Source organism: Macrobrachium nipponense, chromosome 19 (genome assembly GCF_015104395.2).
Source record: "Macrobrachium nipponense isolate FS-2020 chromosome 19, ASM1510439v2, whole genome shotgun sequence".
NCBI lineage: Eukaryota > Metazoa > Arthropoda > Malacostraca > Decapoda > Palaemonidae > Macrobrachium > Macrobrachium nipponense.
In genome coordinates this window covers 40526056-40539137 of record NC_061088.1, presented here as the reverse complement: position 1 = coordinate 40539137, position 13082 = coordinate 40526056, and the positions used below count along the sequence as shown (strand labels likewise).

The 13082-nt window shown below is 45.8% G+C and overlaps 1 protein-coding gene and 1 pseudogene across 1 annotated transcript in view; one reads left to right on the top strand and one right to left on the bottom strand.

Annotated features, from left to right (window-relative positions):
• Window positions 1–13082, bottom strand: part of LOC135216603 (uncharacterized) — a 465366-nt gene that overhangs the window by 13862 nt on the left and 438422 nt on the right. The gene's annotated exons all lie outside the window — the stretch shown is intronic.
• On the top strand, window positions 6490–11861 carry LOC135218978 (uncharacterized; annotated as a pseudogene).

The following is a 13082-nucleotide window of genomic DNA, read 5'->3' as shown; positions in this document are numbered from 1 at the left end:
ACTTCAACAAAATGAAATTCCAGTTGATCCTCTTTTGTGTAGAGAAAATGTTGTTCCAACAAGAGGCATTTTCTTAAAAATTAAGTCGTTTGCTAAGGATATGACTAATAATCTTTTGAATAGCGGAAGGAGAAGGATATTAATTCAAATAGGAAGTCACACAATGTTCCAGGATGGAACGATTTTGTTAAAGTAAAGAGAAAATACTTGTTTTCTCGCAATTTAGGTTGCTCTATAACCGGAATTACATATGAGCAAATATGGTCGCATCTACGTAGGAAAGACTTTAATAATAGGCTGTAAAAGGAATGAAAGACATGATATTAAGAAATAAGATGGCTAAAGACAGATCCCATGGTCCAGCCATCTGGAGACGAAAAGGCCATGGTGAACGATGAATCAAGTAAGAGAAAAGGTGTTGAAACTGCCTCTCAAGATGGACGGGGTGTCGGGGGCAAAGGAACTAGCCGAGTGTTGGAGTGTAAATTCCGCTAAAATCGTGTCAGAAGGTCACCCTACGATGGATGATCATAGGTCACTTGATATCAGTGAAATTCCGAGTTTCTGTGAGTAAGTGACGAGAAAGGTTTTGCATATGTTATCATTAAATACCAGGGCACCGGGGTTAGAAAACTTAACTGGAGAACATTTAAAATATGCTCATCCTACCCTGTTTATTCACCTCTAATCTTTATATACTCTTGTTTACTCACAGTTACATGCCATAAATTTTAACTATTATCAAAATATTGTCTCTAATGAAAGCCAGGCAGAAAAGTCAATCAGATATGTCTAATTATGGTGAAAAGCTTTAGCATCCATTATATAAAAACTATTCGAATGTATAAATTTACAGAGATGACAGAAGTATTTTGAAACAACGGACAGCCAATTTCCTTATAAAACCTCTAACAGCAGAGATACAGTTTTGTTTATATTAAAACAAACTGTAGAATTGTATTGTTCTAACAATACTCCTATTTTTCTTTGTTCCATGGACCTCTCAAAAGCAGTCGATCGTGTTGGCCGTTTTAAGTACGTTTTATATTTATATGGTAGAAATATTGAAAATCTGGTAACCAATCCAGAGGATTAGAGTGATATGGGGAAATTCCCTTTCCTCACCATTTCAAATGAAATTGGGTATTAAGGAAGTTAGCGTTTTGTCTGCTCTATTATTTGCAGTTTATATGAATGATATAAGCAGAAAGTATTTGAAGAAGGAGGGAAGATGGCGAGAACGAAGCTAATCACATTTTATATGGTGATGACTTAATATTACTTAGTCCTTCAGCAAAATACTTCAAAAACAATTCGACGCTTGTATTTGGAGGATCAGAACCTTATGGGTAACGTTGAAAAGACCAAAGTAATAACAGTTAAGCCAAAAAGATTCATTACCTATGGAAATCCGGAATTGCCCATGGATAAGAAGTTGGAAGTAGTCCATTCTTTCAAATCCTTAGCTATACAAACCAACTGTGATCTTAAGGATGATGAAGATATCGCATCATTACACCGCGGTCAGTGTAGAAAGGCAATCTGTTGCTCCAGAGTTTTTATGTGTGATAGTAATGTTAAAGTTCACCTGTTTAAGCCATTCTGTACCTCGCTGTATGGAATACCATACAGCGAGGTGCAGTAAAGTAAAACGAACACACTGAAAACAAACTTCGTGCCTGGCATAATAATTCACAGAGACTTTTATGAATATTGACAGGTTTGTTGGTACAACTTCTAAACATTTTGTTAAATTGGGTAGTCCTGCATTTCAAGACCTTTTAGGGTAAAATATAATTAGTCTGTTCCTTCGGCTAAGTAAGACAAATAATTATCTTCTTAAAGCAGTTTTTAATTGTAGTACCTTTTTGAAGAGGTTGAACAACAATTTTGAAATGGAGTGATCTTATTTTTAGTGAGTCTTGAAAGTAAAAAAATAAGATATCAAGTTCATAATTAATTCATATTATGCCGCTGAACTTTCAAACAAGGCAGTGTGGTAGTTAACTACCTTCTGGTTAGTTGTTGGCTATGCCAAGACCGGTGGCGAGTGAATACTTTGCTTTCGGCCGTCGTCGTATGAGCATACTCCTCTGCGCTCTCTGCCTGACTTTCTGCTGGACTTCGCTTTTTTACTAGTGGGAAATTTTCTGTGTGCTGTTTTTGGTGGTTTGCTTGAGATTTACAATGGATTCTCAGCAATCCCTCGATCTGCAGCCCTTGTTGCCGTCTACTTCCTTCAGGCATTGCCCAGGGGTAGACAGCAAGAAGTGTAACAGAATTCGCTCCTCATTCGAAGTAGATCCTCATACGGTTTGTGCTTCATGCCGAGGAGTTGATTGTGATGGTGTAATAATGTGTGCGGAGTGTTGTTTGTGGTCTGCCGCTCAGTGGGGGAAGTTCGCGGGCAGGAGGCGGTACGTCAGGAGACCAAAAGCCATGGCAGGGAGCGTTTCGCCCCTTCCACTCCTGTACTGGACCCTTTGGCATCGTTCTTGTCCCCCTGTAATCGGCCTACTTTTGCTGCTATCACTCCGGAGGAAGCTGGGTGTTGGGGGGAGAGCTTTATCAGTGGCCCCAAGCAATGCCCTTTCTGGGATCTCTCCTTGCCCCAAAGGTCCTCCTTCAGATCAAGGATGGACCCCTCCAACTAACCCAACTATTCCCCTTGCAGGTGTTGTGCCAGGATTAGACCAGGCTTAGGCTTCCCTGGGCCTTGCTGGGTCCCTTTCAGTGCCAGCGCTGCTCACACACCTTAACCATACCCCGACCGGCGCTGCCACCCACTCTGTCTCTACCCCTACCACCTCCACCGTGACCCAGCCAGGCTACTCGGCTCCTCTGCACCTGGTCTGGTCTCACCACCCTGCGAACGTCTCTGCTTCTGAGGGTGGTGGGCATCAGCTGTCTTCCCGATGCCGCCCCCTGGGTTCCTGCCTTCCTTGATGTTGCTAGATGTTAGAGCAATGCCGGTCCTGCCAAGGATGGGACGTACTACTGCGGAGTTTACTCCAGACCACTGAGCCCAGTCCCGGACCTGCCCCCAGCGAGACCACAGCCCCAGTACATGAGCCTACCATCTCTGATGTACCCTAGAACGCCCTTGTCTCGTTTCTGCACAAGGTGTCGAAGAAGAAGTCGAGGAGGAAGAGAGCTAGGAAGGTGTCGTCTTCCTCTTCATTGTCATTGTCTGCCTCCTCTTCTCCTCCCCCGAGGGTTACTCGACCCAAGAAGGAGAATGTCATCTCTCCCCCCCTTAAAAAGTCTCGCTCCGAAACTTCTAAGGGTCTGCATCCCTCCTCCAGGAGAAAGGCAGTTGGCTCTCCTGTTGGCACTCCTTCTCCTTCAGGAAAGGGAACCGAGGCTCTGCCTTCAGAGGCCAGAGCCTCTGGAGAACGGACTATAGTTCGTACTCCAACTTTGGGTTCCAATGGTACAGCCGGAGGAACCAGAACCGTGTCGGGGTCTTGTTCACGAGTGCCTTCGAGTGTGCTACCTTCCAAGGGGGGAGGGGGCAGCACATCAACTGGCAGTGGCACAAAATGAGAGAAGGGTTCAAGATACAGCTTGAACCCTCCTGCGAAGACCAAGTCTGGTTCTTCGTCAGTAGCCAAGACCGTTGCACCTCACCCATCGGAAGGAGCAACGGAAGAGACAAAGAAGAAGTACCCTGTTCAGTCCTCTTCATCAGGGGCTTTGGCCTCGAAGACCACTGGGACGTGTCGTGAGGGGGATGCACGCTCTCGCCAGGTAGGGGACCGGGTCTCCACGAGCATCAGCACTGCTCGCATGAAGACCGCAGTTCCCACCAGCGCTGCTACCAGCACTGCTGCAGAGTGACAAGAGCAGTTGCATTCTCCTCGGGTGTCTACATCATCGGCACAGTCGCGGTCTCCTAGACACAAGCCCTTGTCACCACCATGGGTTCGTACAGGGGCGTGGCTCACCCCACCTAGCAGTACTGCTGCTAGGAGGAGTGATGGCATCCGATCCATCTCTCCTATTCCCTCTACTTACTCGGGATAACTGGAAGGGGCGAGGGTAATGGTAGGAACCCCGTGGAGACCTATCCATGGGATTCAGCGACAGCAGCCTACATCCCTGGAGTCCTAGGACCCCAACGATCGTACGCCAAAGTTGTCGAGTATGGATCGAAGGGGTCTGGCTTGGTTCCTCCTGATGGAGGAGCAGATCAGGAAGGCTGATCTATGGAAGGACTTGGGATTCAGACACCCCCAAAATGCAGAGGACGTTTGCAGAGATCATTGTGCTGATCTGTCAGGACAACACTCTCAGGGAAGCAGCCAAGACATCCTCTTCAGGAGATTGTCCCTCTTGCCTCAAATCCTATTAGGGTCCCAAGAAGGAACCCAAGGCTTCAACAGGACTTCCTTGGTCGACGTTGGCTAACGGCATGCTGGGTAAGGAGAAATGATTTTGTCTCTGGACAGGAGAATTCCCTTAGAACCAGCCGTTCTGACTGGCTGCTTCTCCTCTACCTCGTCAGAGGTGCTTCTACACACCATCAGATAGGCCTCTATTGACTAAGCAGGTTGACCCGGACCTGGTTCGCCTCAGTCTGGGTCTGTCACTGCAACACCTGACTGCAGAGAACGTCTCGCTCTCGCAGTAGGAGGCAGCAACGTTGGAAGCCACCGCAATGGCAGCTCTCCAAGCAGTCTCCTGGTTGGACCTGTGGTCTTTTACAGTGTCCAAAGTCGCTGCTTCTTCTGGGGCCATCACCCTGGGAGAGAACTCGGCTTTCGGGAGACTGTGCCAGTCTGGGGGTAGGGCGATCACCTACCTGGCCCACCAGTGCCAACCTGTGGGCGAACCTGGTGCTCTAGAGGTGCAACGCTGCCCTCTCCTGATTATCTAGGTCTCTTGGCTCTGAGTCGGTCTTGGCCTTGCATAACGGACCGTTACTGGGTGCTGCCTCTCTCTTTGATAGAGGATAAGGACCGGCTTGTCCACCAGGCAGTAGTGAAAGCTTCTGTGCATTCGCGTCCTGCTGCGGCCAGACCTTTGAGTTGGGCTAGCACTTCCTTGGCTCCTAAGACAGCTTCTGCTTCAAAGGGAGTCAGAGGAACAACCCAGCCTTCTTCCCTCCCAAAGTCCGAGACTTCTCGTCCTTTTCAGACTGATTTCCAGTCAGGACAAGGAAGGAAAGGGAAGAAGAAAACCAAAGGGAAACGTTAGGGCTGGCGTTGCCCTTCAGCTGCTGCCACTGGGGGGGGGGTGCCTATCGAGCCATTGGGCAACTTGGCAGCGATACAGAGTGGAGACCTGGACGAAGGACATCCTGGGTAGTGGATGTCCTTCGGGAGGGCTGTCTACTCCCCTTAGAGTCTCCACCTACCCTCACCAACCATCCGGTCCGTCTTCAATCCTACGTAGTGGGATCTGAGAGACACCCGGCATTGCTGCAGGAAGTGCAAGCAATGTTGCAGAAGAGCGCTATAGAAGTCGTGTTGGATATGTCTCTGGCATTTTACAGCTGAATCTTTCTCATAGAGAAGGCTTCGGGGGTGATGGAGACCAATTGTAGACCTCTCTTCCCTAAACCGATTCGTTTGCCAGACTTGGTTCAAGATGGAAACAGCGCATTCAGTGCTGGCTTCCATCAGGGGAGAATGACTTCATGCTTATGGTGGACCTGAAGGATGTGTATTTTCAAATACCCATCCACAGGTCTTCCCACAAGTACCTTTGCTTCGTCCTAGGGGAGATGATTTACCAGTTCAAGGCTCTATGCTTTGGACTGTTTGACTGCTCCCCAGGTCTTCACAAGAGTGTTCACCTTGGTTTCAGCTTTGGCACATTTGAACGGGATACATCTCTTGAGGTATCTCGACGATTGGCTGGTCCTGGCAAGCTCTCGCTCACAGTTGCTGCAGGACAAGGATTGACTCCTCGAGTTTTGTCGGAATCTCGGGATCCTGATAATCCTGGAGAAGTCAGATCTTGAACCCAAGCAGAGGACGTTGTATCTGGGCATGCTGATACTTGGTAGCAGCAAAAGTCTTTCCCTTGGACTCTCATATCAGCAAGTTCAGAGAGGTAGCGCGGCGTTTCCTGTCAAGTCATGAGCAACCTGCCTGGCTTTGGCAAGTCATGATCGGTCACCTGTCGTCCTTGGAAAAGCTGGTCCCTCACGAACGGCTGCATCTGCAGTCTCTTCAATGGAGACTTATGGACTTTTGATCCCAGTCATGAGATCCTCAGCCCCTCCTTGGTCCTCTTTCGCGGAAGGTAAGGCAGGACCTGGATTGGTGGCTGGATGACAGGAACCTCACAGTAGGAGTGGATCTCACCACTCCCCCTCCGGACATGCTCCTATTTTCGGATGCATCGAACGAGGGGTGGGGCACACACCTGGTGGAGTTGTTGACTGCGGATGTGTGGAACGATCACTACAAGCACCTTCGCATCTATGTTCTCAAACTCAAGGCAGCCTTCCTGGCTCTCCAAGGGTTTCGGGAACAAGTGATGGGACACTGTGGTGTTGATGAGCGACAACACCACGGTAGTGACATATATCAACAAGTAAGGGGGGCTTGCCTCCCTCGAGCTCCACAGGTTGACAATGCAGTTGCACAAGTGGGCCTTGGCTCACACAGTGGAGCTGTCAGCCAGGTACATTCCGGGCAAGAGGAATGTAGTGGCAGACAAGCTCAGCCACCAGAATCAGGTGGTAGGAACTGAGTGGTCCCTACACCCAGCCTATGGGGGGCATCCAGTCATAGACTTGTTCGCCACCCAGTACCACAGGAAGGTGGAGATCTGCTCAGTTGTACAGGATCTGTGGGCAGCAGCAGAAGATATGTTTCAAAATCCTTGGGACAACCTGGATGCGTACGCCTTTCCCCCGTTCTGTCTGATCTGTGCTGTGCTCAACAGGGTGTGGATCACGCAAAATTTGAGAATGATTCTGGTGGCTCCCAAATGGCCGCAAGCCGTTTGGTATCCCAACCTTCTGGCTCTTCTCGGTGAGGCACCAAGAGAGAGATCCTCCCCCGTGGCATAACCTGCTGTCTCAGCCACACATAGAACGGTACCGTCAAGCAGTGGAGTCCCTGTGTCTTCACGCTTGGAGGATATCCACCATCTCTTGCGAGTGAGAGGTTTTTCGTGCCGAGCAGCAACGGAGATGGCAGGATACCTCAGGAAGTCCTCTGTGGCTGTGTACCAGGGGAAGTGGGCCATCTTCTGTGGTTTGTGTTGTAGATACAATTCAGCAGGTCGCGGACTTTCTAGTCTACCTTCGTCGAGAGAAGCTCCTCTCCGTTTCAGCAGTAAAAGCTATAGGGTGACTTTAGCCTTGGTCCTCAAGCAGAAAGGGAAAGATATCTCTTCTTCTTTTGAGATTTCTCTCCTCATGAGGAGCTTTGCAAGGTCTTGCCCACTCAGGGACCTCAGGCCTCCTGCGTGGGATGTGACTCTCGTGCTGCAGAGCCTGACTTGTGCCCCGTATGAGCCCCTCTGAGAGTCGTCAGACAGGGATCTGACTCTCAAAACTGTCTTTTTGCTGGTCCTGGCATCAGCGAAGAGAGTAGGCAAACTCCACAGACTTTCCTTCGATGTGAGGCACATGAGAGGGTGGGGATCAGTGACGCTAGAATTTGTCCCGGAATTCATAGCAAAGATTCAGAATCCTGCGGTCCCTGAAGTTCGATTCGAGTCCTTCTCCATCTCTTTCTGGCTTTGTGTGACGATCAGGAAAGGGTACTCTGCTGCAGGCGACGACACCGGTGCCCTTCGTCCTAGAGCTCACGAAGCCAGGGGTATTGCCCCTTCCCTTGCATTCTGGAAGAACCTGTTGGTTCAACAGATTTTGAAGGCACGCCAGACCACCTTCACCACTCATTACCTGCTCAACAACTTGTGTAGCTTACTCAGCTCCTCTAACAGGACAAGTTAGCATCTGGTCTCGTTGTACGGTATGATCGGATACGATTGCAGAGTGACTGGCTCTTCTTTTCTTTCATTCTACTCTTTCCCTTCAGGCAGAGTGTCCGTGAACCATTACATGCTGGACCGAGCATAAGACAGACCCATTCCTTTGTTTTTGCCTTATTGGCTCAAACCATATGGTTCTTTGCTTTCCCCTAAGTGCCAATTGTGTTTTGCTCCTTAAGGAAAAGCCCAGAAGACTGCCTCTGATCTCGCAGTTCCCTAACTCCAATCAGAGGTCAGTGGTGGGTCCCTCTCCCTTGCTCTGAAGACTGGGAGAGGAGCCCAGGTAGGCTGAACTCCGGTTGGTTCAGAAGCTCACTCAGATTCCTCCCACCAATCAAATGAGTCTTCCTATTGTAAAGGATCGAGGGTTTGTATATTGTGTAGGAACAAATCACAATTTTTTAAAGTAAATTGTATTTTTCTTAACTATACAAACCTAGATCCTTTACACATACTGCCCACCTCATGCCACCCCTAAATCTGTTACCTGGGGCGAAAGCAAAGTGTTTGCTCACCACCGGTCTTGGCCTAGCCAACAACCAGAATGTAGTTAACTACTGCACTGCCTTGTTTGAAAGTTCAGCGGCTGTGTCCAGGCTTCGCCTTAAGTAATTCTTATTGTAAAGGACCTAGGTTTGTGTAGTTAGGGAAATTACAATTTACTTTCAAAAATTGTGATTTTATATTATGCATACCTTTTTATAGTGAAGGTCCCTATTGTTGTTGTGCCACCATTTTGAGGCAAGTCTTGTCGTTCTTAGATTCGAGAATAAAGACGCACACAGGGAAGGCATGTGTTTGAGTTGATCCTAATATATCTACTTATATTTGCCATAATGGTGTACATTAACACAACAGGTTATGGGCATGATTGAGGCGGACAGCCCAGATACGGCGAAGAACAAGCAAGCTTACGCAGAGCTGGTACAATATTTGGATGAGACCAGTTTCTCCCTCATGATGCGTAACGCCAAGCATAATGGTAAGAAAGTCTTAGGAATACTTCATAGTCATTACATTGGCACAAGTAGGCCTAGAATAATAAAATTGTATAAAGAATTAATTACTAATCTGAGGATGAAAGAAGATGAGAGTGCCACTGACTGATTATTTGATCAGGTATGAGAGACTATCAACTTACCTGAAAGAGTCCGAGAAGGATATTGATGATGAATACTTGTTTCTATAGTATTGAATGGATTACCCTACAGTTATTATACATTCTCTACTGTGGTAGATCAGAGAGAAGGATGGAATTTTCCTGAGTTTAAGAGACATTTGATAGGCTACGAAGAAACTCTGAAGGGCTACAAGAGGAAGACAAATGAAGATAATGATCATGCAGTGATGAAGACTAGGATGTAAAGAAATTTGTTTAAGTGTTATAACTGTGGCAAAGAAGGCCACGAATCATTCCAGTGTCGAAGTGAAAGAAAGGAGTACAAGAAGCCTAACCGTTGGTGTGAAAATTGTAAATCTAGTACACGATACAAATTATTGTAAAAAAAAATCATGTGAAAACAGTGAAACAAGGTAACGATGATTCAAGTGATGAAAATAATGGAAATGGTTATAATAATCTTTTTTAGGGCTAGTGATTCTAGTTCAATGAATGAAGATTTGTTGGTAGATTATGGTGCAACTACACATATAAGTATTGATAAATCTAAGTTTGTAAAATTTGATGAAGATTTTGATCCTAAGGGGAAACAACCAAGTGTACTAGCTGATCCAGTTTTGGCCTCATGTGGATCTACCCTCTGAAAAAGTATTTTAATACGTCCTGACACCGGAGATGGGCACCAGTCAAAAGTCATCGGTGGTGGGAGCAACATCTCAAGACCTCTACTCTCCTCTCGAAGCAAATATTTTCTCCAAAGTTAGAAATTAAGGTCATATTTTAAGATTAAACAGAGATAAATCAAAGTCTAGCCATGCGCAGTGCAAACATACCTCCATGACGCTTCCTAAATTTTTACTTAAAACACCAAAAATGTAGAAGATTGATGCCATCTCGATTTTGGTGAAGTCACTTGTAAATAAACTTTTCATTCATGTGCTAAATCCGCACACCACTTGTACCCATAGACGCTGGGGCACTTTCTTCACAACAATCATAAACAATGACACCATCCGTCTAGCATCCAAGGAAACTTACGATATTTTGGTATAAAGGAGAAGTGTGTACCAGATAATTATTTAAATAAATAGTTAAACATCAGTATAAGGTCATGAATTGCATAAATTTTTTACATATTCATGATAATTAATTTGAAAATATTCATTGTTGAGAAAGTAACCAGATTCCTAACTCAAATATCAACAGTTTTGCTGTGAACAGTACCTAGCACCAACCTTGGAGGGTCGGACTACCAGGGTCGACGTCATGACGTCATGATGCCACATCAAACAGGCCTTAATTCTCGGTGGTCTTGCTTAAAGGCAGGCCACTCACAGTCGATCTGGTCATACGATGAGAACTGAGTGGGAGGAAACTCCAAAAAAATGACTGCTAAAGCAAGGCTGACACTTGCATGATTTTTTGGGATGCATTGGCACGAACTCGGTCGTGCCAACGCGCAAACTAGTCGTAAACTCACGTGAAGTGTTCAGAAACTTGTCGTGACTGCATCACATGTCAGGATAAAAGTTTTGAAATGTTCAAAATTGTGGCATGACAAATTTTTCGTGACTGGTTCATTAACTATGCAAGTTCACGAACAGTGCGGGATGATGCAGGAGGATGCGCAACAGTGCGTGCCAGTGCGCACCATGCCACAACATGCACGACCTGCCACGCATTACTCACAAACTGTTCACGAACTGTTTGCGACATGTTCACACATTTGTGCACATCGCAGCATGGTCGTGCATTCCCCCTGACACGGTCATGTGTACTTCATGCCTTGATGGCATGAGCAGTTCACGACTAGTTCCCGCACTTCACAAACAGTTTGCTCATGGCCCGAGCAGTCCATGAAGTGTTCACGACGAGTTTGCGAGTAGTTCACAACTACTGCGCAACAGTGTCGCTCGTGTCAGTGTGGGGGGTATAGAGAGCCAATTCTCGCCATTCCACAACTCGCCAGTGAACAGACAACATGCTGAAGACAAAACAAATACGAGGAAGAGCAAAGCAGAGAAGGCCACAAGCCGACAGGCCAGAAAATATTGGAGCTGACCCAGAGCCAGAGACCGCTGAGAGAGATGAGTCCCTCCAGTCATCCATATCAAGTGTCAATGTCATCCTGGAGACACAGCAGTGTCCATTCGACATCTAGAGACAGCCATCCAGTGAAGAAGAGGCTACCCGTCAGCCGAAGAAGCAGGTCCGGGTATCCAAGAAGGAAATCCCTGAGTACCGCTGGACGGATGAGGGGTAGAGGAGGCTGGCTGACCTCATCAAGGAATACCCCCAGCTGTATGACAAGAAGCATAAGGAGTGGCTCAACGTGGCGGCCAAGAACAGCCTGTGGAACCAAGTCGGAGAGAAGCTGGATCCCCCTGCCACTGGTCCCCAATGCAAGAAGTGCTACGAGAACATGCGCACCAGGGTGGGGAAGATCTTGAAGAGGGAGAAGAAGAGTCAGGCAGGCCAGCCCGAGAGGAGTGCCCATGATGACGAGATCATGGAGACCTGGCGTTTCTTGACACAGCATATCGTCCTGGGAAAGACAGTCCCCAGTGAGCAGTTTACTGTCCCCGAGTCAGCCACAGTGACGAGCAGCGACGATGAGGATGATGAAGTCTGGTCTACAGGGTCCCAGAGCCAGGCATCTACTACCACAGGCAAGGGCAAGGGCAAGGGTAAGGGGAAGCCGTCCAGGCCCCCAACAACAGAGACAGTCACCACAACCGCCGTCACTTTTATTTTGATTATTATTTTTCATTTTTATTATTAATAATATTACTTTGTTATTCTTATTTTTATTTTATTTTCATATATATTATTTATATTTTGAAATGTTATTATTATTATTTTACTAATTGTATTTATTTTTTATAATTTTGTAGTTTTTATTTTTTATTTATATATTTTTTATTTTCTCTTATTAATTTTTTCGTATTTTTATTTTTATTACTATAATTTCATCTATACTTCATTTCTATTATTTTTATTTTTATTTATTAATTTTTATTTTCATTAATATTGTTTCATTATTTTTATCTTTTTTATGGAAGTAAACCATCTTTTAAACGTGTTAAATTAAAAGTAATTGCTGCTTCAGCTGCAGTAATTCTATGTAGGTCTATTTTCACAATTATGATTTTCTCACTGTTGCTTAAACTGCTGAACAACACACCGAAGGTTAGTATGTCTAAAATAGGTAATTATGAAAGTAAATTTTAATTTTATTCAAAGATGCCAAAGGCTGTAGTTAAATATTCGTTGTATAACCCGTAGAGTTTTTCAGGGTTACATTGTTATACAAGTCTGGATTCTGACTATTCCTTGACACTACTTCAACAGGCTAGTGGATCGCCTATGGAGGCCATTTTCACATGTAGGGTGAAAATCAGTTACATAATTATATTTCAATTTTTATAGGTATAATCTGATATAGTCAACAAAATCATTCTCTCTCTCTCTCTCTCTCTCTCTCTCTCTCTCTCTCTCTCTCTCTCTCTCTCTCTCTCCTCTCTTCTCTCTCTCTCTCCAGATACTTTTCAATCTTTTCCCTTCTACTCTGGTGTCACGTGGTATTGCGACATCAATGAGTGATACTTTCTTCTTAATGTTGTCAATCAATGTCACGTCTGGTCTATTGGCACATATCACCTTTTGTTAATAAATTTGACTTTATTTTAAAACACTTGCTTTTCATTTTCACATCAGAATCCCCTAAGAAGTGATAGGGCACTGGCTTATCATCATTAGGGAGCAGTTCTGGTTGAGGCACTCCAGCTTTGTGGTCTTCTACAGCATCATGCAGGGAGCAGTTACTCCATGTTCCTCCATCCGATGCGCCACCCTCTGCCCCAACATCCACATACAGGAACTTGTAGCCAGCATCTGCTGCTGCCATCAGTACAATGCTGTGGAAGCCCTTGTAGTTATAGTAGTAAGAACAAGCATTGGGTAGCTTCTTCATGGCGATGTGCTTGCCGTCTACAGCCCCCAG